General features: G+C 37.8%; 2 long non-coding RNA genes across 2 annotated transcripts; one reads left to right on the top strand and one right to left on the bottom strand.

Annotated features, from left to right (window-relative positions):
• Window positions 1-7,241: 7,241 nt before the first annotated feature.
• On the bottom strand, window positions 7,242-9,586 carry LOC129421371 (uncharacterized). The gene is made up of 2 exons (XR_012369203.1): window positions 9,003-9,586; window positions 7,242-7,380 (listed from the first exon to the last, which is right to left on the bottom strand). It is a non-coding gene; the product is annotated as an uncharacterized lncRNA (long non-coding RNA).
• A 403-nt stretch (window positions 9,587-9,989) lies between these two features.
• On the top strand, window positions 9,990-19,458 carry LOC129420515 (uncharacterized). The gene is made up of 3 exons (XR_012369201.1): window positions 9,990-10,815; window positions 16,351-16,438; window positions 16,584-19,458. It is a non-coding gene; the product is annotated as an uncharacterized lncRNA (long non-coding RNA).
• Window positions 19,459-21,117: the final 1,659 nt, after the last annotated feature.

The raw sequence follows: 21,117 nt of genomic DNA, 5'->3' as shown, positions 1-21,117 counted from the left end.
GAAACATAAGTTTTCACTGCTATGCCGATGATACCCAGCTTTACTTTATCTCGTCACATCCTAGCGAAACACACCAGCTCTCTAAGCTAACAGACTGCATTAGCGATATTAGTGACTGGATGGCACATAACTTTCTTATAATAAACTCCAATAAGACAGAGATACTTTATATTGAACCAAATCGCTCCAAACATAATATGTCAGATTACAAGTTGCCCATAGATGGCTGCACGGTGGGGCCATCTTCCACGGTTAAGAACTTATAGATTGCTGTCGAACATCATGCCTCTTTCGATAGTCATATCTCCAACGTCTGCCACACAGCATTCTTCCATCTTAGAAATATTTCAAAAATACGTCATTTGATGTCTGCATCAGATGCAGAAAAGCTTATCCACGCTTTTAAGACCTATAGAATAGACTATTGTAACTCGTTACTCGGGGGATGTCACGCAAATCAGGTAAACAAGTTACAGCTGTTTCAAAACGCTGTCGCAAGAGTGCTTACTCGATCTAAAAAGTATGACCACATAAGTCCAATTCTGGAATCTTTACACTGGCTACCAGTTAAATATCAGATACAATTTAAAATATCACTAATCACCTACAAAGCCTTAAATGGCCTAGCGCCCTTGTATATTAAAGAATCAGAATACAATCCACCACGTAAACTGCGATCACAAAATTCTGGCCACTTAATTATCCCTAGAATATCAAAAGTGTCTAAAGGTGGTAGATCCTTTTCCTACTTAGTCCCTAAGCTCTGGAATGATTTACCAAATAATGTTCGAGTATCAGACCCAGTAGATCAATTTAAATCTAAACTTAAGACATTCTTCTTTAACAAAGCATTCACATAAAATGTCCAGTAAATGTACTTATCCCGCAATAGTTAGTTTGTCCAAAACAAAGCATATACCCATTCACATACCCCGATAGTATTTAAGAGCTGCATTGAAACAATTAACAATTGAGAAAAGCACTATATAAATAAAATTGAATTGAATTAAAACATCTCAACAAGTAAAATAAAATTAAAAAAAGGTTTTGAGTAGACTATATCAAAAAGTAGCCCCCCAGAAGGGCTACCACAATGGATAAAACATTGTGGTAGCCCTTCTTGCTCACAAAAAGGTTGGAGACCCCTGCTCTAGAATTTACACAATGATAATTTGTCTGTCTGACTTCCTAAATGGTCTTACTGACTTTCTTGATGGTCTAACTGGCTTTCTTGATGGTCTAACTGGCTTTGTCGGTGAGTTCATCCATGATCTGACGGAATTCGGCTGACTAGAAGAAGCAGATTTAGCAGGTGTTATTATACCAAATACAGACAGGGGAACCACTGCAATACCTCATATTTCATAGTAATGTTGGACTAAATGGCCTACCATCCCTCCTTCTTCACCCATTTTAAACCAGGGATGTTCTAACATCTGGTCTAGCGTTGGTCGTTTAGCTGGATCAATGGACAGGCACTTCTCAATCAGATCCTGAATCTCTGTGCATGTTTTAGGATAAATCTGGTTAATCAAGAGCACTAATGTTGATCACTAAAGTTAAGCTTCTAAGATATGTGAGTAGTGAAAAGAAAATGATCTTCATATAAACTGTTATGGCATGTGGAAACATTATTGTCATCATTTTAAATTAAAAGACTATATAAAGTCTCTGATCACATGAACTTAAGGTTACAGATTTCTTTAATAATATAATGTATGTTTAATATAATGTATATCTCAACATGCATCTTCAGTATAGCTCAAATATTATCCAGCCTTTTTTTAGAACTTTAAACTGACCGGTCAATGCTCATGATAGTTTTATAAAATATGGGCAGTTTAACTAACTACTTAGTAGTAATGAACATCTTTCTGCTGGTATATTACAGGATGTTTGTTTTAGCAGTGAAAGCAAAAATATTGAAACAATTTGGCAGGGGGATAATCCTTGCACTGAGTCCTGCATATGCTCAGATAATGTTTACTGACTGTCTTTCACAGATACTGTGCATTTGATCAGAGACTTAACTGACCTATTGTGTTTGTGCCGTTTACTTACGCTTTGTTAAATAGTCATTCTCGTGGTTTATCATGCCTTCAGTTACTGGCCCATATTTGGGAAAGGGCAAGTTTACATTAACCATATAATAGAGCAGAGTTCCCAGAGACCAGACACTGCTTGACATGGCGTGGTATCTGCCCCTGTTGCGGACCTCAGGTGGCCGATAAGCCGGTGCCCCTGTAAGCAAGACAGTTGTTGTGTGATAGAGTCACATGATCAATAAGTCACTACAAGCAGATTGCTTCACTACACTATGGTATGAAAAAAAACTCACCCAAATACTCTTCATATGCATAGGCCGTGTCTCTTAATCGGTCACAGCACCCAAAGTCGATCAGCTTCAGCAGCATGTTGTTTTTATCCACGAGGAAGTTGCCAGCGTGGAGGTCAGTATGAAAAGTCTCATGCTTAAAGCAATGTTTTACAGCCATGACTGCCTGACGCATTAGGATGCGTGCTGTTGATTCCAGCAGACCTCGTTGAAGTTTAATAAACTCATTCAAGGTCATGCAAGGATCAGGCCGCTCCATGACGAGTATGAAGTAATCCGGATCCTCATAGCTGTCATAAAGTTTGATCACATGAGGGTTTGGATCCTCCTTTAATGTGTGCAACACTACTAGTTCTGTGAGAACCATTCCAGATCCAGGCTGAAGAAAAACATTAGTTGTTAATAAGTTGCTCTTTAGACAAAAACATTTTGTTTTTGTATTGTACCTACAGTAGGCTTAATTTCCACTGCTTTTATATTTATAAACATAAACAATAAAGCCTTTCCATCTTAATATTATTTGGTGCTTATAGCATTTTAGTGTCTGTTAAACTGTGCTTCATGTAACCTACAGTTATATTATTACAGTAATAAGCACTTAAACAACTACTGTAACTTACCATGATAAAGTAACGGTTTGGTTGCCTTCGTTTCACAAACTTAATAGCAACCTGCAAATAGAGAAAACCACTGAGTTACAATCTGTTAACTGATTTAACAAATGTTTTGATCAAACCTGTACAGAGCAAAATGTTTGTTGAAATAAGTTTGAGTGCCCTACCGGTTTGCCATCGGCTTTACTGGTCCCCGGAAACACAGCGCCAAAGCTACCTTTACCAAGCGGATTATCTGTATCAATACAATAATCATGACACAAGGTTCCTGAAAAACAGACAGAAAACATGAAAATGTATGCGGTTGCTAGAACCTTTGATTTAGAATAAGAACTCAAACAGCAACAATGCCACATTTCATGTTTATGAGTTGACCAACAAGAATAAAGTTAAGCAGAGTTCAGAGCAAATCAGGGGTTTGTTATTGCAACCCATCCTTACAGCGTTGTTTCTAAAGGACAGGCCCAAAAGACTTCCAAAGGGGCCATAAGATGACTTGAAAGGATTTAAAACAAGATAAAACAAGCAATGAAATAAGCTAAAACATATCTGTATATTTCTATATGGTGAGTAGGGGATCCGTCAAATATTTCTGTGGAAAATAAGAGGCCATCAAAACGATTAAGATCCACCAATTTAGAGTAATCATAACAGTAGACTCACTGTGTGCCGCATTGATCTCCTCGCTATATGCTTTCACCTCGGTATCAGCTGTCTTCTTTGGAATGGCAGGTTTGGTTACTGCCTTCACCTTCTTATCACGATTATGAAAAACAGCCGTCTTTTTGGGGATGGCAGGTTTGGGGTCTGCCTTCACCTTCTTATCACGATTATGAAAAACAGCCGGTTTTTTGGGGATGGCAGGTTTGGGGTCTGCCTTCACCTTCTTATCACGATTATGAAAAACAGCCGTCTTTTTGGGGATGGCAGGTTTGGGGTCTGCCTTCACCATGATACCACAGGGAATAGCAATAGGTTTTCGAACTGGATTGCCAACACCGGTGCCAGCCTTTGCCTTGGGAATGGTGCCAGTCTTTAATTTGGCATTGCCTGGATTATTGTCAGCCTTCTGATAAAATTAAGATAAAATACATATCAATTATGTCCACACATTTCTATTTAAAGCAATAAGCACTATATTTAAATAAATAAATAATATAATTACATAAAACAATGTTTTTCACAAACTTGTTTTGATAACTTACAATATTAATGCAAGGGTTACGGGTCCATTTTGAAACTTGCTTGATGTTGACCTGCAAATACAGAAAGAAACATGAAAAATATGCTTGCGAGTTTATTTCTCACCTGACACTCTGCACATAACTTTCAAGCTTTGAGAATCTACAATCGGTTAACTCGGTTAATGTTTTGAGTAAACATAAATCTTTATGTAAAGAGCACACTGTTTGCTGAAAGAAATTTGAGTTTGTTACCTGTTTGCCATCGGAGTCTTCTCTTTCTTGGTACACCTTGCTGGTAAAGCCAATCGCCCCAACCACCTCATCTGAATCAATATTATAATCAGAAAGCACAGGTCATGAAAAACACAAAAACTTTGATTTAAATGAACTCCAACAGCATGAAAGGGAACAATGACAGTAGACTCACCGCTAGTAGATGAGGTTGGCTTCTTTGGCTTGGGTTTGGCAGGGTTGGCGTCCATCTTCTCCTTGGGTTCATATGGATTAATAAAACCCTTTGTCTTGGGAATGGTGCCAGTCTTAAAATTGGCATCATTTGAATTGTTGTTAACCTTCTGATAAAATTAAGATAAAATAGATATCATCTGTCTACAAATTTCAACCATTCTTAAAGCGATAAGCACTTCATCAACTAAATATATATATTTATAACACATTTATGCATAAATAAATAATATTACATAAAGAAATTATCTTTTCACAGACTTGTTTTGATAACTTACAATATCAGTGTAAGGATTATGTTTCCATTCCCAAACTTGCTTTATGGCGACCTGCAAATACAAAAAAAAAACAACATGAAAAATATGCTTGCGACACTGTACACATAACTTTCAAGCTTTGAGATTCTAAAATCTGGGCATTTTCAATGCACCCTTGAAGGGCACATAGTCTGTGATGTTTTATCCATTATGGTAGCTTACAAAAAGGTTGGAGACTCCTGCTCTAGAATTTACACATCAATGATAATTTGAGTTTGTTACCTGTTTGCCATCGGAGTCTTCTCTTTCTTGGTACACCTTGCTGGTAAAGCCAATCGCCCCAAGCATCTCATCTGTATTAATATTATGATCAGAAAGCACAGGTCATGAAAAACACAAAAACTTTGATTTAAATAAACAACAACAGCAGGAAGGTAAACAATGACAGTAGACTCACCGCTAGTAGATGAGGTTGGCTTCTTTGGCTTGGGATTGGCAGAGATGGTGTCCGTCTTCTCCTTGGGTTCACATGGATTAATGAAACCCTTTATTAACAAGTAAAATAAAAAAAAGTTTTGAGTAAACTATATCAAAAAGTAGCCCTTCAGAAGGGCTAACACAATGTTTTATCCGTTGTGGTAGCCCTTGCCACAAAAAGGTTGGAGACCCCTGCTCTAGAATTTACACATCAATGATAATTTGAGTTTGTTACCTGTTTGCCATCAGATTCATGGCTTTTTGGGTACATCCTGCTGGTAAAGCCACTCGTTCCAAGCATCTCATCTGTATCAGTATCATAATCAAAAAGCACAAATCATGAAAAACACAAAAACTTTGATTGATTTACATAAACTACAACAGCATGAAAGGGAACAATGACAGTAGACTCACCGCTAGTAGATGAGGTTAGCTTCTTTGGCTTGGGATTCGCAGGGTTGGTGTCCGTCTTCTCCTTGGGTTCACATGGATTAATGAAACCCTTTATCAACAAGTAAAATAAACAAAAAAGTTTTAAGTAAACTATATCAAAAAGTAGCCCTCCAGAAGGGTTACCAAAATGTTTTATCCGTTGGAGACCCCTGCTCTACAATTTACACATCAATGATAATTTGAGTTTGTTACCCGTTTGTCATCAGATTCGTGGCTTTTTGGGTACATCCTGCTGGTAAAGCCAATCGCCCCAAGCACCTCATCTGTATCAATATCATAATCAAAAAGCACAGATCATGAAAAACACAAAAACTTTGATTGATTTAAATAAACTCCAACAGCATGAAGGTAAACAATGATAGTAGACTCACCGGTAGTAGATGAGGTTGGCTTCTTTGGCTTGGGATTGGCAGGATTGGTGCGAGCATTCAGCACAGTATCGACTGAATCGTCTTCGCTAAAATCCACAATATGCAGACTGGTATCTGCCCTCGGGATGACAAACTGAGGAATACTGACGGAAGAAGTACCAGTGAAATGCTGGGGGGCAGACGATACATCCTCAGGCTTTGTAGTATTCAGCAGATCATAGTCTGCCTTTGCCACGGGATGAGAAATATCATCATCAGCCTTCATCCCGGAACTGGACTTCATCTCTGATTTGACCAGATCATCACTGGCCTTCCCCGGATTCAGCTCTGGGGAGGGTACGAAAGATACCACTTTGTTCCTACCGAAGCAGTGAACAAAAGGGCTCTTGATCTTCTTCCCCATTGTACAGAAAAATTTTGCAATTCTTCTTTTAATGGATTTTGCTGTTTTTTTCCCTAAAAACAAACAAACAAACAAACAATGATTCATTGTTCATTCAAAAGCTCTCTCTCATCCTCTCTAGACGAGTTTAGCATGAAAGCACGTTATATTGCAGATATCTTTATCTAAACTCCTGCAAAGGGCGAATCATTTAAAGAGATAGTTCACCCAAAAATGAAAATTCTGTCATCATTTTCTCGCTGTTGTTACAAACATGTCTAAATGTCTTTGTTTTGATGAACATGAAGAAAGATATTTTGAGAAATGTGTGTAACCAAACCGTTCATGAGCCCCATTCACTTCTATAGTATTCTTTTCTCCTATTATGGAAGTGAATGGGGTTCATCATTTTTTTTCCTACAATGGAAGTCAATGGTTACTGTAATGAGCTGTGCGCTTACCATCATTTCTCAAAATATCTTCTTTTGTGTTGGTCAGAAAAAAATACATTTATACAGGTTTAGAACAACATGAGGATGAGAAAATTATTCTATGAACTATCCCTTTAATGGTTTAATATCACCCAATTTTACTTTAAAACCTTATTGACCTTCATTAAATGGTTATCATCACATTTGCAGGTGCCTAAAAATCCACACAATTACTGTTCGTGTGCGTTAAAGTTACACAGTCCACTTCAATCTCACCTGATGAGATGTTTTCAGCGTTCTCGTCTCCTCCTTCTTCTTCAAAACAAACACTGTTTATGGCTTCTGAGGAGGGTCCAGGATGCTGAACAATCTCAGAAGACAACACACCATTTGGAAGAACAAAATCCATTGCTGTAAAAATAAATTATGGGTAAATTAGTGCTGTAACGATAAATGGCTTATTATGACAGCAGTAAATTGTTCAAAAATCATTTGTAAAATTGTAAAAATCATTACAAAACAGATGAACAACACGTGCTGCTGTTGGCTGCACTTACAACCTTGGCAAAGATTAATCTGTGTCTTAAAAACAAGTGCTACCTTTTTTTTTTTTAATTACACAAATGCAAGAATTATACAAATGTTTATACATAAATATACAACTCGCAACAAGTGGAAAACAAATAAACGTACATAAAAATGTAAAATAAAAAATGTTCATGCCATTGGCAAGTTACAACAATTTAAAGTAACAAAATGCTTCATAGGTCTTTCTTGCTTTTTGTTCTTGATTTTGTCTAATGTTTAATTTCTTTTTTGGCTTAGCTTTTATCCATTTTTTCACATGAATGTGATATTTTCCGAGTAAAATAAAAAGTTGTATAAGGAAGCACATCGTACTTTTGGAATCAACAATGTCTTGTACAAAAAATTATCCACCTTATTTCTAACGCAGAAGTTAAGTGATGTGACGCATTTCTCATTTTTGTGCGAGACTTCTTTTTCAAATTCTTTCTCATTAAACACATTATTAATGGCTGGGAAACGATTTATCGCGATTAATCGCATATACAATAAAAGTGATTTTTGGCATAATATATGTGTGTGTGCTGTGTGTAATTATCTTGTATACACACATTCATGAATGTATAGAAACATTTACATGTGTATATAATATATGTATTTATTATAAACAATATACATTTCTAGTTTAAACAATGTTGGGGGGGTTTCCCGGACAAGGATTAGCTTAAACCAGGACTAGGCCTTTAAATAGAAAATATTACTAGTTTTAACAAACATGCCTTACTAAAATCATCACTGGTATGCATTTTGAGGCAAAACAAAGGGCACTGATGTATTTTAAGATATGTCAGTGCAAGTTGTTTTCAGTTTGGGCAGCTCTTACATTTATTTTAGTCTAGAACTAGTCTAATCCCTGTCTGGGAAACCACCCCGTTATGTCATTCATGCTTAAATTCATTTACTTTTACTTTTAAAACTGCATGAATGAAGACTGGACGATCTCAGAAGTCAACAACAGCGTTTGGAAGAAAAAAAATCTACACACAGACGAGACAAGTGTTTCCGCTACACACAACTTGTAACGTTACACAATAAAGATGCGAACTGAGCTGCAAACGTATTTTTAGAAAATCCATTTTAAATCAAATATAGATAATCCATAGGATATAAGTATAAGTATAAGGAAAAGCCAACGACAGCATGAAAATTATAAAATACACGTATATATTCTACGTTTTAAAAATGATTATGTACTGCCGCCAAAGCTGGAAAAATCCCAGAGGAAACACAGCAGACCTAATTTAAGACGTGCGCGCTGCTCCTGTCAGCAACTCTAACGTTCCACCTTAAAATATGTGCTTTGCAATTAGCTTTTAAATACACATTCATGTACCACATCTTTGGATTATTATCAACCGTTATCATTATCATTATTATTAATAAAACATGTCCTGTACGGTGTAGCCTATATAATATGCATAAAGTTACATCGTCCACTTCAGACTCACCTGCTATGTTGTTTTCAGCAGCTACAACACTCTCCTCTTCTCCTTCTGTTTGTAACCAAACGCTGCTTATGTCGTCTGATAAGGATAACGGTCCAGGGTACTGAACAGACGTTTCAGCGTTCGGAACAATTACCACATCGGCGTGTCCTCCTAAAAAGCCCACAGCGGACAGTAGTAGTTCACCGGAAAGGTAGTTGGGGGTAAATCCACTTTTCCAGCTTCTTCTACATCGATGCACCTGGCGAACAACGATGAAGTCGAGATGCTGACAGTGGTGATAGGGAGGGGGAAATCCACCTTTTCAACACCTCCACCAAAGTCTGTAGAAGACGGTGATGAAGACACGATCAAGTGGATTGTAGACACACTGTGAAAACTCGGTCTAAACAGAATAAACAGAATAAACTGAATGAACTGAATAAACTTTCTGTCCTCGAACAATGTATCTGTAGAGTTTTGAGTTTTTCGCTTTGTTAAGAGCAACCGCTAATTAATCCGTCCTGTGTCGTTCAGATTAACCAAAGGAATGAGCGCTCGCCGAGAGTCTTCGGTTTATATAGCCATGACGTCAGTGTACAACTCCGTTTCCATGGAGACGGTCTGCAGCCTCGCCATATAGGGGATTTCCCCTTACACCCAGTAGCGGCTGGTCACTAGGGGGCGCTGGGACGCCGCACCCTTAAGCTGGCCATAGAGGAAACCTAAGGAAGGTGTTTTGGACTTTTTAAAATTAATTAATTAAATTATAAAATAATTAATTAAATTATAAAATAAAAAATAAAATCGCAAAATATGTCCCAAATTTGAAAATGAAATGCTAAAATAAAAATTAAAACATTATATTAAATTATTACATTTTCATTTTTAACGTGATGAAGCATCATTCCGGCCAAATTGAAAAATTAAATTAAATTGATTATTTGACAGTTCATTTTCAATATAACCTTGAGACAAGACTGACAATATTAAAATTAAAAGGCAAGCTTGAAAAGGAATCTGTAAATACATTTTTTAAAAGGCTTTTTATTCATGCCCAAGCAATAATAGGGACAAAATTAAAATGTAAAGTTCAGTTTTAATTTTATGTTCTGTTTTTCTTTTTCATTTTCGTTTTAATTTTCGTGTTCATTTTTATTTTCAACTTGTATGCAAATTCAATGTTAATAAGTGGGCGGGGCTTACTTGCTTAAAAAAAGGGGATTGGCTGAAGCAGTGTTGCCAACTCAGTGACTGTGTTCCTTGCCAACTAAGCAACCTTATAGGTCCTGTCCGGGTGTGCCTCATAAGCAGTGTTGAACTACTTCATATTTTGGGCGAACGTGAACTGAACGTACTGTATTACTGCCTGATGAACGCAAGGTGAACTCGTTCATTCTGGGGCTTGTGAACGGCACGTTCTCTCACTTTAACGTCATTCAGTAGGGTGCCAGATTTCTATAGAGTCTTCCAGGCGAAAACCCGTCTAAAACACACTGTAAACAGGCCTTAATGTGTAGCGGAAAAAAACACCCAATCTGGCAACACTGCCACCAGGCTGCATACGTCATCAAAACAACACTGACTGGACGCTGCTATCCAAATCCCTGCTGCGCCACTCGCATAGTTTAACATTAGATAACATAACATCATATTTGTCCTAAATCGTTAACGATTAACAAAGGCTGCTTACACATATTCTGGATCTTGAAATAGACAAGCTCACGCTATTTAACGTGCACGTGCGGTGTGCAATACCTGAGTTGTCATACACTCAACGCCTCGCAGCGCTTCTCGCCCGGAAAACCCCCTTGAAGCACCCGGCTAGCCTTTCAAGGTATGTGCAAGCAAATACAAAAATTAAAAGACAGTCAATGCTCGTAAACCCTGGTTGGATAAGGATTTAAAGTTGGATATGAATATGAAATCTGATGCATTTAGCTTCAGTGTTAAAACTGATAAAATCATTCCTGTCTGTGGTTCTATATGGGCTATATGGCAATATATATTTTTTTAATAATATGGGGAAAAAGAACTATAAATAAATTAGTTCATTTTTGGAACTGTGAACTAGTTCAAAATTTGGAAATATGAGCTATGAACTGAACTAGTTCATTTTAAAATTTGTGAACTGTGAACTGAACTAGTTCATGTAGAAAGTGAACTTTCCTAACACTGCTCATAAGCCTTGAAAAGTGAAGCCTCTGGCTCTGTGATCGCCCCCTGGTGGCTGGCTGCAGTACAAGTCATAACCCCGCCCTCTCCATTCAAACTAATGGGACTCTGCTCTAAATAAAAAAGTATTTACACTTCCAATAAAAGTTTCCAAAAGGTGGTTTTGGTACTTTCAGGTAGTTGTTGACTTTAGGGACCCTTAATGCGAGTCCACGTGGATCCAACTTTATTGTTATTTTCGACGAGGCATTTGTTCAAGAGATCAGTTTAGCAACTAGTCAGACCATTAAAAAAACGAAACCGGAAGTAAGGTTCGGATCCAGACGTGTATCACGTGCGTCCGATGAAACCGTCTATTGCTCTAGCGACTTTTTGCGTGTGATCATGATTTTGATGTTTTAAATAGATACACATTTGAGGTAGTTTTTTTCTTGCTTTATTGAGTAATTCCATTTTAACATTATAATCTTATAGAACATGATGCATTGCTATGTCTGTTAATTGCCACTTTTGGACAGAGATTATTTAGATTACATAATCCATTTCTAGCAATTCTGATATGTGTGTATATGTATGGAGCCTATATATTGCTGGGCGCTGGTGTTGCAGTGGTACGTTCTATTGGTTTTCACTTCTTGTCAATATAAGTTCTTTGATCACAGTTCCTGCACATGCCACAGATCCACCCTCGCACACAATATCACATGCATCCACCTGAAGTTCACAAGTGTGCTTTGGATGGACAAAAAAACCACAAGGTAGTGAAGATGAGATTAAGTTCACTGAAAATAAGTCCTACAGTGGTGCTACCTGTAGTCCCCACTTGGACAGATGAAGAACTTAAAGTGGATTTAGGACTGCTTGAGGAAAACCAGGAAGAGGAGATAGACAAATGGAGAGTGAACAGTTATATTGCAGAAAAGTATAGTCAGAGTATGACTATGTTCACAGATGCATCCAAAAGAACTGATAGTAGGGTGGGGGTGGCACATGTGGTACCAGAACTGGGTTTGGCTATAGCAAAAAGGCTAACAGATGGCTTGGCAGTTTACACAGGAGAACTTATGGCTATGGTTTACCCTATTATAGGTAGATAGCTGGGAGTGTAACAGACAAGCAGTTATAGTATCTGAAATTTTACAACTGGCTAGTGGAATGCAAAAGGCAGGTTTTAAGTGTTCTTTCTTGTGGGTTTCAGCGCACAAGGGGGTGGAGGGGAATGAGTAAATATGCTGCTGCAGATAATGATTTTGTGGAGGTGGAGATTAAACTCAGCAAGGCAGAGGTTAAAAGTATAAAGCAAGAACTTATGAGAAATGGCAGTATATCTGGGAGAAAGGAGCATCTGGGAGGTATTTATTACTTTCAACCTAATGTGAGGAATAACATAGACTAAGTGTAAGCACTAAAAGATCCAGACATGAGGAAGTGGCAATTTCGGTGGAAAAAAGTGGAATTTCTGAAAAACACTTTGGAAAAGTCAGGCCGACTACCAAAACACACTTGTAGCCAATCACCAGTAAGGGGCGTGTATTCTAACCAACATTGTTGCCTGGGTTGCGTATGTGTGGGGCGGGTCTATCAAAAAAAGTCCAGATTCTATTGGGGTAGGGGCGTGATTGTTTAGGTGATTTCAAATATCAACACTGGCTTTCAAACATTGTGCACTATGCCTTTAAAGCTCAGGTAGATGCAAATGAAGTTGTTTTTGAATTGAGAAACATTTTACAGAAAAAAAACTGTAAAAATTTGTTTTTTTTTTTTTTTTTTTCCTTTTTAAGGGTTACAGGGCTTCTAAAAAGAATCTAATTTATAGTAAAACTGCGATTCCTGTTCCACCCTCCAGTCCAGCTGTTGCGGTAATACACCTAGTAGAGTCAACTGCCAATTAAAAACTAAAGAAGAAGAAGTTGTTGACAGTTGTGTTGGATTGAACGCAGTGTGATGGCGAAGAAAACATTCACTAACAAACTCGTACTGGCCGGGCGGCGGGCCCTGGAGGCGTGTCTATGTGTTTCTGTACTTTGTTTAACATCAAACATTCAATCAACAATCATAAACTTTGCATTATTTGAAAGCTTAAACACTCAAGATTCATGTTCTGAGCTTGTTTTTGCAATCAATACACTGGAGTGAAAAGGGTTTAATGAAATGCAGACGACCGCATATAAATAGGGATATCGGTACTCACATTTCTTTCTACAGGGAGTGCAGAATTATTAGGCAAGTTGTATTTTTGAGGATTACTTTTGTTATTGTACAACTACAGTGCTCTTGGTCAATTCAAAATGTTAACAAACCCTCAAACCTGAACATTTAAGTAGTAAAAGTGAAATTTTGGCTTTATTAAGAGAATATTTCTATGTACATCATTATTAGGCAACTATTAGTGTGCAGAATTATTAGGCAACTAAATGAAAAACAAAGATTTTACCATCTCGCGTGTTTTTTTTTCGCCTGTTAAAGTGAGAATAATAAACAAACTCTACATTTACAAAAAAAATTATAAAACAATAAAAAATAAAAAAGATATAGACTCAGTGACCAGTATAGCCACCCTTCTTTTCGATAACAGTCACAAGCCTTCCATTCACGGATTCAGTCAGTTTCTTGATCTGGTCTGAACCAACATTTTGTGCAGACGCAACCACAGCCTCCCAGACACTGTTCAGAGAGGTGTACTGTTTACCTTCACTGAAAATGTCCTGCTTAAGAAGGGATCAAAAGGTCTCAATAGGGTTTAAGTCAGGTGAAGAAGGGGCCATGTCATTCGTTTTTCACCTTTAAGGCCTTTACTGGCCAGCCATGCAGTGGAGTACTTTGATGCATGTGCTGAAGCGTTGTCTTGCATAAAAAAGTCTTCTTGAAAGATGCAGATTTTTTCCTGTACCACTGCTTGAAGAAAGTGTCTTCTAAAAATTGGCAGTAGGTCTGAGAGTTGTTTTTTATTTCCATTTTCAACCTAAAAAAAGGTCCAACAAGCTCATGTTTAATAATACCTGTCTGTGCCTGCCTGCCGGTAATGGGGAGGACGCTTTCTTCAAGCAGTGGTGCAGGAAAAAGTTTGCATCTTTCAAGAAGACTGATTATTTTGTAAGACAACGTTTCAGCACATACATCACAAGTACTCCACTGCATGGCTGGCCTGTAAAGGCCTTAGAGATGAAAAACTAATGACATGGCCCCCTTATTCACCTGACTTAAACCCTATTAAGACCTTTTGATCCCTTCTTGGACAGGGCATTTTCGGTGAGGGTGGACCGTGCACCTCTCTGGGCAGTGTCTGGGGGGCTGTGGTTGCGTCTGCACAAAATGTTGGTTCAGATCAGATCAAGAAACGGACTGAATCCGTGAATGGAAGGCTTGTGACTGTTATCGAAAAGAAGGGTGGCTATACTGGTCACTGAGTCTATATCTTTTTTTATTTTTTATTGTTTTATTAATTTTTTTTGTAAATATAGAGTCTGTTTATTATTCTCACTTTAACAAGTGAAAAAAAAAACAAGTGAGATGGTAAAATCTTTGTTTTTCATTTAGTTGCCTAATAATTCTGCACACTAATAGTTGCCTAATAATGATGTACATAGAAATATTCTCTTAATAAAGCCAAAATTTCACTTTTACTACTTAAATGTTCAGGTTTGAGGGTTTGTTAACATTTTGAATTGACCAAGAGCACTGTAGTTGTACAATAACAAAAGTAATCCTCAAAAATACAACTTGCCTAATAATTCTGCACTCCCTGTATATGGTTCTGATCATTTCTGACGAATCCAAAAAACTTCAGCGTACTTTGCAACGCAAGGGTCCACTCTTCAAATGGCATCCCACGTTTTAATCCAAAACAACGAAAAATAGTGAAAAATCATGCAATATCCTCCTTTGTTTACATTCGCGTCTGTTATGTATGATCGATCATGTTTATTTTCTAAATATCGATTTTTATCTTCTTCTTTTGTTTTTATTGGTGGTTGGCAAAAAACTTTCGGGTGCATTTACCACCACCCACTGATCTGGAGTGTGGACTAAAGATCTATACTAACATTAACTGTTAAAGAAAAGGAAAGAAAAAAAGCAGGGAAAAACTATAAATACACATCATCATCATTCTTTTAATTGTTTTTAATCTTCAGGATCTATTAATTAATCTTGTTGCTCCTAAATATTTTAATAGGAAATCCCAACTCTTGTCAAAATCCATCTCTTCCTGCTTCCTTAGACTGTTCCAATGAATATCCCGCCCAATTTTTCTGTTTTGTCCAATCAGATAAGGTTTGACAACTTAAAATGTCCTGGAAGCGCACATTGGATAAGCGAGGTGTCATTCAGCGCACCATAGGCTTTTGACTGGATTACGCCAAAACAAAACCGGCCAATGCATAGCCAGCAAAGTTTTGATAGGCAGGGGTAGTAACCAATCATGAAACAATTACAATGATTCACTTTACAACTTCAAATCTGTGCAGTTCAATCAGCGGCGAGCGCAGCGCATACGGCGTCCTATGTGAAAGCTGCATAAAACCTATAAACTACCTGTGCAATGATTTCTATAGAAAAAAATCTATTATCTGAAATTACAACAACATCATTTTCATTATGCATTATTTGTTTATTATGTAAATATAGGGACATGGCTAAAAAGGCTTTGCAGTACAATATGTAGGAAAGGTAGTCACACATCTGTGGCTACTCTGGGGACACCAAGGATTAATTTGACAAATTCTTGTGAAATGTCAGCTGTAAATGCATCCCAGACCTCCATGATAGCCTCACTGAGACCACTTCTTTATCATAAAGATAAAGAAAGGTTTACACCTTTGCCCTAAGATTTACTCTTGACTCAAGCTTTGATTAAATCATGAACAAAAGGTCACCATCTCGCCTAACGGAATAAAGGCAGGAAAGCCAGTTATTAAGTTTAATTAAGTGAACAGATACATATGAAAATCTTTAATAAAACAAAAACAATGACTTAAGTTATATTTTCACTAGTAAAACTGAATTTTTTCACTAGCAACAGTTTAGTTGAATTTTTACTTTACTTTGCTATTGAAACATTAGATTCAGTTGACATTTTTGCAACACTACTGTACATGCATCTAAGGTTTTCCAATGATCATTTAGGCCTATTCCCCTTTACTTAAAAAAAACAAAATACTATTTTGACACTTTGATATTAAGACATTATTTTTTCCAGTCATGTTTGGTTCCTGGTTCGAACATGTGAAAGGATGGCTGAATGCTAAGGAACCCATGCTGCACATTTTTATGAAGAGATGATAGCTGTAAGTACTCCAGAAACTACATGGACATGGTCATTGTTTGTACTCTCGCTAATACAAACACATTTTTTTTTGTTTCTCTCTTTTCGTGCAGTAATTTGAAGAATACATACTGTTTTCTAACCTCAGATAATAAAACCTTTAACAGGATCTGAAGGCATCTGTGGAGAAAATCGGTTTCTTGGAAAGTCTCTAAGTGGAGAAGTGATTGAGAAAATAGTTAACCAGTGTGTCTTCAAGAACATGAAGCAAAACAAGATGTCCAACTATTCTCTGGCTCCAAATCTCATAGACCAAAAGAAATCTGAATTTCTGAGGAAAGGTGAAATATAGATTGTAACTGTCATGTTATGTGACCGGGGAAGAATGATGGAGATTAGGATAAATGATAAACTTTAATATAATAATACAACAACTAACTGGCAGCCGGGGGAAAAACTCACATGTAACAAAGATGTATACAACACGAGATCCGACAAAGGGAGAACGCTTAAATACACATGGATGATAACAAAGAACATGTGGAGCAATAGTTAAACAAATGAGGAACAGATGATGATGATGAAACAATAATTAAATGATTAATTCCAGACTATGACAGTAACACAACCCATATTTTTGGCTTAAAAGCCTATTTGAAGTATTGTTTTAAGTGAATATGATTTTGCTGTATCCATTAAAATTCATTAAAGTTTTCTAGGTTTTGTCTTTATCGGGAGTTGCTGGTGACTGAAGAATCATTTCACTGAGGCCCTTGAGCAGCGATTTAATGCTGTATACAAAGACAAAACGAAAGATGTGAAATTCAAATTAATGTGGGATTAATTTAGCACTTTCATTCATAACATTACAGCACACATAACTATTTTGAGGGGTCAGTGAGTGTTGGAGCAAATATGAAAACATAAGTAAGAGATAATGTACATCTAGTCAGTTGTTATTGAAAAAAACAAACAAAGAAAACATGATGATCAGGTGCACAGTGAAATAGTAATTATATTATATACAGGGCTTGACATTAACTTTTTTGTTCACCAGCCACAGTGGCTAGTGGTTTTCCAAAGTTATTTAGGTTTTCTCAATGTTTTAATTGATTAACGTTTATTTGGGCATGCTAAAATGACTTTATTTAAAATAATATTACTTGATTTAGCTCAATTTAAAATTAAGACCACATATATCAGCTGGTATACAGGCCTATAGGTATATCTCTACAGGTCATATCATATAGTTAACAGCAATTATAAACATGTAGTTTAGTAAAGCATAACAGCTTTTAATGAATATTATTGGGCCACCCTTAGCAGCAACAACTGCAATCAAGTGTTTGCGATAACTTAAATAAGAACTAACTTTTTTAACAGCTGAATTAAAAAAAATGTATTAAATCATGTAAGGGCAAGCAGACGTGCCCAAAATATAAAAGCAATGCGTTAAATTGAATGTTAAGCATTTTTCTCCCACAGAAACCGTATATGGATATGGCAAGATAAAATTGAGTATGCACCTAATTAATAAAATGTTATATTTTAAAGGTGCAGTGTGTAATTTTTAGAAGGATCTCTTGACAGAAATGCTAAATAATATACAAAACTATATTATCAGTGGTGTATAAAGACCTTTCATAATGAACTGTTATGTTTTTATTACCTTATAATGAGATGTTTTTATCTACATACACAGAGGGTCCCCTTACATGGAAGACACCATTTTGTGCCGCCATGTTTCTACAGAAGCCCTTAATGGATAAACCTTTTTATTAAGATGTCTCCAACAATGACATGTTTGTCCAGTGTCGGCTACTGTAGCTTCTCTATGCGTTTCAAAAGCAAGGGGCGAGCTGTGAACTGAGCTGTTGGTTGGAATTTGCAACCTCACCACTAGGGGCCGCTAAAATTTACACACTGCATCTTTAAGCAAACTGTAATTTTAATGCATTGGCTAATCTGCTTGCTCTTGCATAGTATGTTTTAATAATAAAGTGTATACAGAATTTAATATTTTAATTAATGCGTTAAGCCACATAAAAGCTTGATTTCATAGACAAGGCTTAGCTTAAAACACAACTACTGTAAAACATGTCTTTAGAAATTACAGTATTACTGTGTATTACTGGCAACTAGCTGCCAGTAACTTACTGTAGATTTTACATTAATATTATTTACTGGCAACAGTTTGCTCAAAGTTAAATGAACATGAAACATCTTCAGACTTTTTTTCTACAGTAAGTTACTGGCAACCAGCTGCATAATTACAGCATTTTTTTACAGTGTAGGCATTTAAATTAAATTAAGATGTTTAAGCATCTTTAATAAACATCCCGTAGAAAGATGTTACTCGTGTATATCCGCGCGGCCAATAGAAATGGGGCATCCAAACAAGCAAAATGGACTAAAGCTTACACTTGGGATTCTCAGAGCTTTATAATACAAGTGTATGCTCCTACAGACACATCGGAAGGAAAGCCGTGTCATGGAAACACGTAGCAGTTCAAGTTGGCATGTCAGGTGTGTTTTAAGTCAAGCAGCATTGTTGTAGGTAGGCTTAAAGTTACGTGAAATGGAGACGAGCAACAGTCTCTGTATTCCTCATCGACTATTTAACGCAAATATAAACACTGTAGTAATTTATTGAAAACCCCGCCTACTGTGGTCTGGCCATCAGAGCACAAATCGCTTGGCTGCGCGGAACCCAGCGGCGAGCGCAGCGCACACCGCATCCTATGTGAAAGCCGCATAAGTTTACAGACTTTCAACCCACTTTCTATTGTTACAATGTCTGTAATATATGTAAATTAACAATATTTGGATGATGCAAAACACACCAGTTTGCATTGTCCAGCAGAGTATTGTGGACAAACAAATGGGAATATAAAAGCGTAAACGTTGTCCATTCAAATATTATTATTTATTGTAAAAACTATGAGGCAGTGATTACAATATGGCAGTTTTTTAAGTCCATCTATAGTTGCCATCATCTGAAGTCTTTGGGGGCGTTGGCATCATCTGAAGTCTTCACATGTGAGGCTGGATCCATACTTGTGCTTCTGGATCCATACTTGTGCTTCTGTAACCTGTATTGGGTATCCCGATATAGAAACAGGAAAGCAAAAGCAGAAGGGTTAGCAGAGCTGCTGTTCATATTATTTCAAGCAAAAAATTAACTTTCATTACTTGAGAAGTGAACAATAAGAGGTGTTTTATGTGAACGCTTGGCTAAAAGATAGGATTTTTTCTAGATTCACACTGGGAGAGTTTAAGAGTTGTAAGGCTGAAAATAAGGGTGCACTCTGGGAAAACAGGAATTAATGGCACAACCCCTATTCCCAGATCTACCATCTGCATTCCTGTGCTCACTGACTATTGGCAGAGTTGTTTGTCAAGTACAGTGGGGGTTAAAGGTGGTCTTCTAATCGTCAGTTTGAATGTATCATGTTGGGTTTGGTCACATGGTCAAGGGAAGGGATAATGTTAGGGTATGCTCAGCCTTTCTGCCTTTTCCATTCCATTTTTCCATTTTTGGGCTGGTCTCCATGAGCTCTGCTCTTCTGTTCATTCTCTATGGTCTTTTTCTTGCCATTAAGGGGGCGTGCACACCAAAGCTTTTAAACGCGGCTGAAAAAGCCTGGACAACGTCTAATGCCAGCTGTTTTTCAGCTGAGTGCAAGCTTTCTTCAGCTAAGCGCTTTGGTAGCTCTGATACGTCAGCTGTGAGACAGTTGGTTGCTGTGATACTTGTCCCGCCCCACCTCCACTGTGATTTGACGGCCGCGTGAGAACTGACATTGACGAGCGGAGCTTTTCTTCCGAAGTTGAACATTTTTCAACTCTCGGTGCTGAGCGCGGAAGAAACCCACTAGCTGTTGGCTTATTTGAAAAACGCAGAGTTTTCATTGAAATGAATTGAAAACATGCGCCGGCCGCGGGCGTAAAAGCGTTGGTGTGCACGCCCCCTGATACTTCAGCTGTGAGACGGTTGGTTGCTGTGATACTTGTCCCCACCCCTCCTCCACTGTGATTGGACGGCCGTGTAAGAACTGACATTGACGAGCGGGGCTTTTCATCCAAAGTTGAACATTTTTCAACTCTCGGCGCTCACCGCTGAGCGTGGAAAAACCGCCGGGCACCAGTTTTTCAGCGCGGAAGAAAACCGCTAGCTGCTGGCTTATTTGAAAAACGCTGAGCTTCCATGCGTAAAAGGCGTTAAAGCTTTGGTGTGCACGCCCCCTTAGCGCTGAGCTCTGAGAGTTGAAAAATATTCAACTTTGGGTGAAAAGCTCCACTCATCATTGGCAGTTCTCACACGGCTGTCCGATTACAGTGGAGGAGGCGCGGGCCATTACAACAGCAACCAACCGACTCACAGCTAAAGTATCACAGCGACCAAAGCGCTCAGCTAAAGAAACAGCTGGCATTCGGCGTTGTCCAGGCGTTTTCAGCCGTGTTTAAAAGTTTTGGTGTGCACAACCCCTTAGGGGGCATGGACACCAAAGTTTTACGCCCGCGGCCGGCGCAGATTTTTAATTGATTTAATGGAAACTCTGCGTTTTTAAAATAAGCCGGCGCTCAGCGTTTTTCCGCGCTGAGCGTCAAGAGTTGAAAGAGATTCAACTTTGGGTGGAAAGCTCCGATCGTCAATGTCAGTTCTCACACAGCCGTCTAATCACAGTGGAGGAGGGGCGG

This window comes from Misgurnus anguillicaudatus, chromosome 4 (genome assembly GCF_027580225.2).
Source record: "Misgurnus anguillicaudatus chromosome 4, ASM2758022v2, whole genome shotgun sequence".
NCBI classification, from domain to species: domain Eukaryota; kingdom Metazoa; phylum Chordata; class Actinopteri; order Cypriniformes; family Cobitidae; genus Misgurnus; species Misgurnus anguillicaudatus.
The sequence above is the reverse complement of the archived record's forward strand: the minus strand, read 5'-3'. Positions and strand labels throughout refer to the sequence as shown.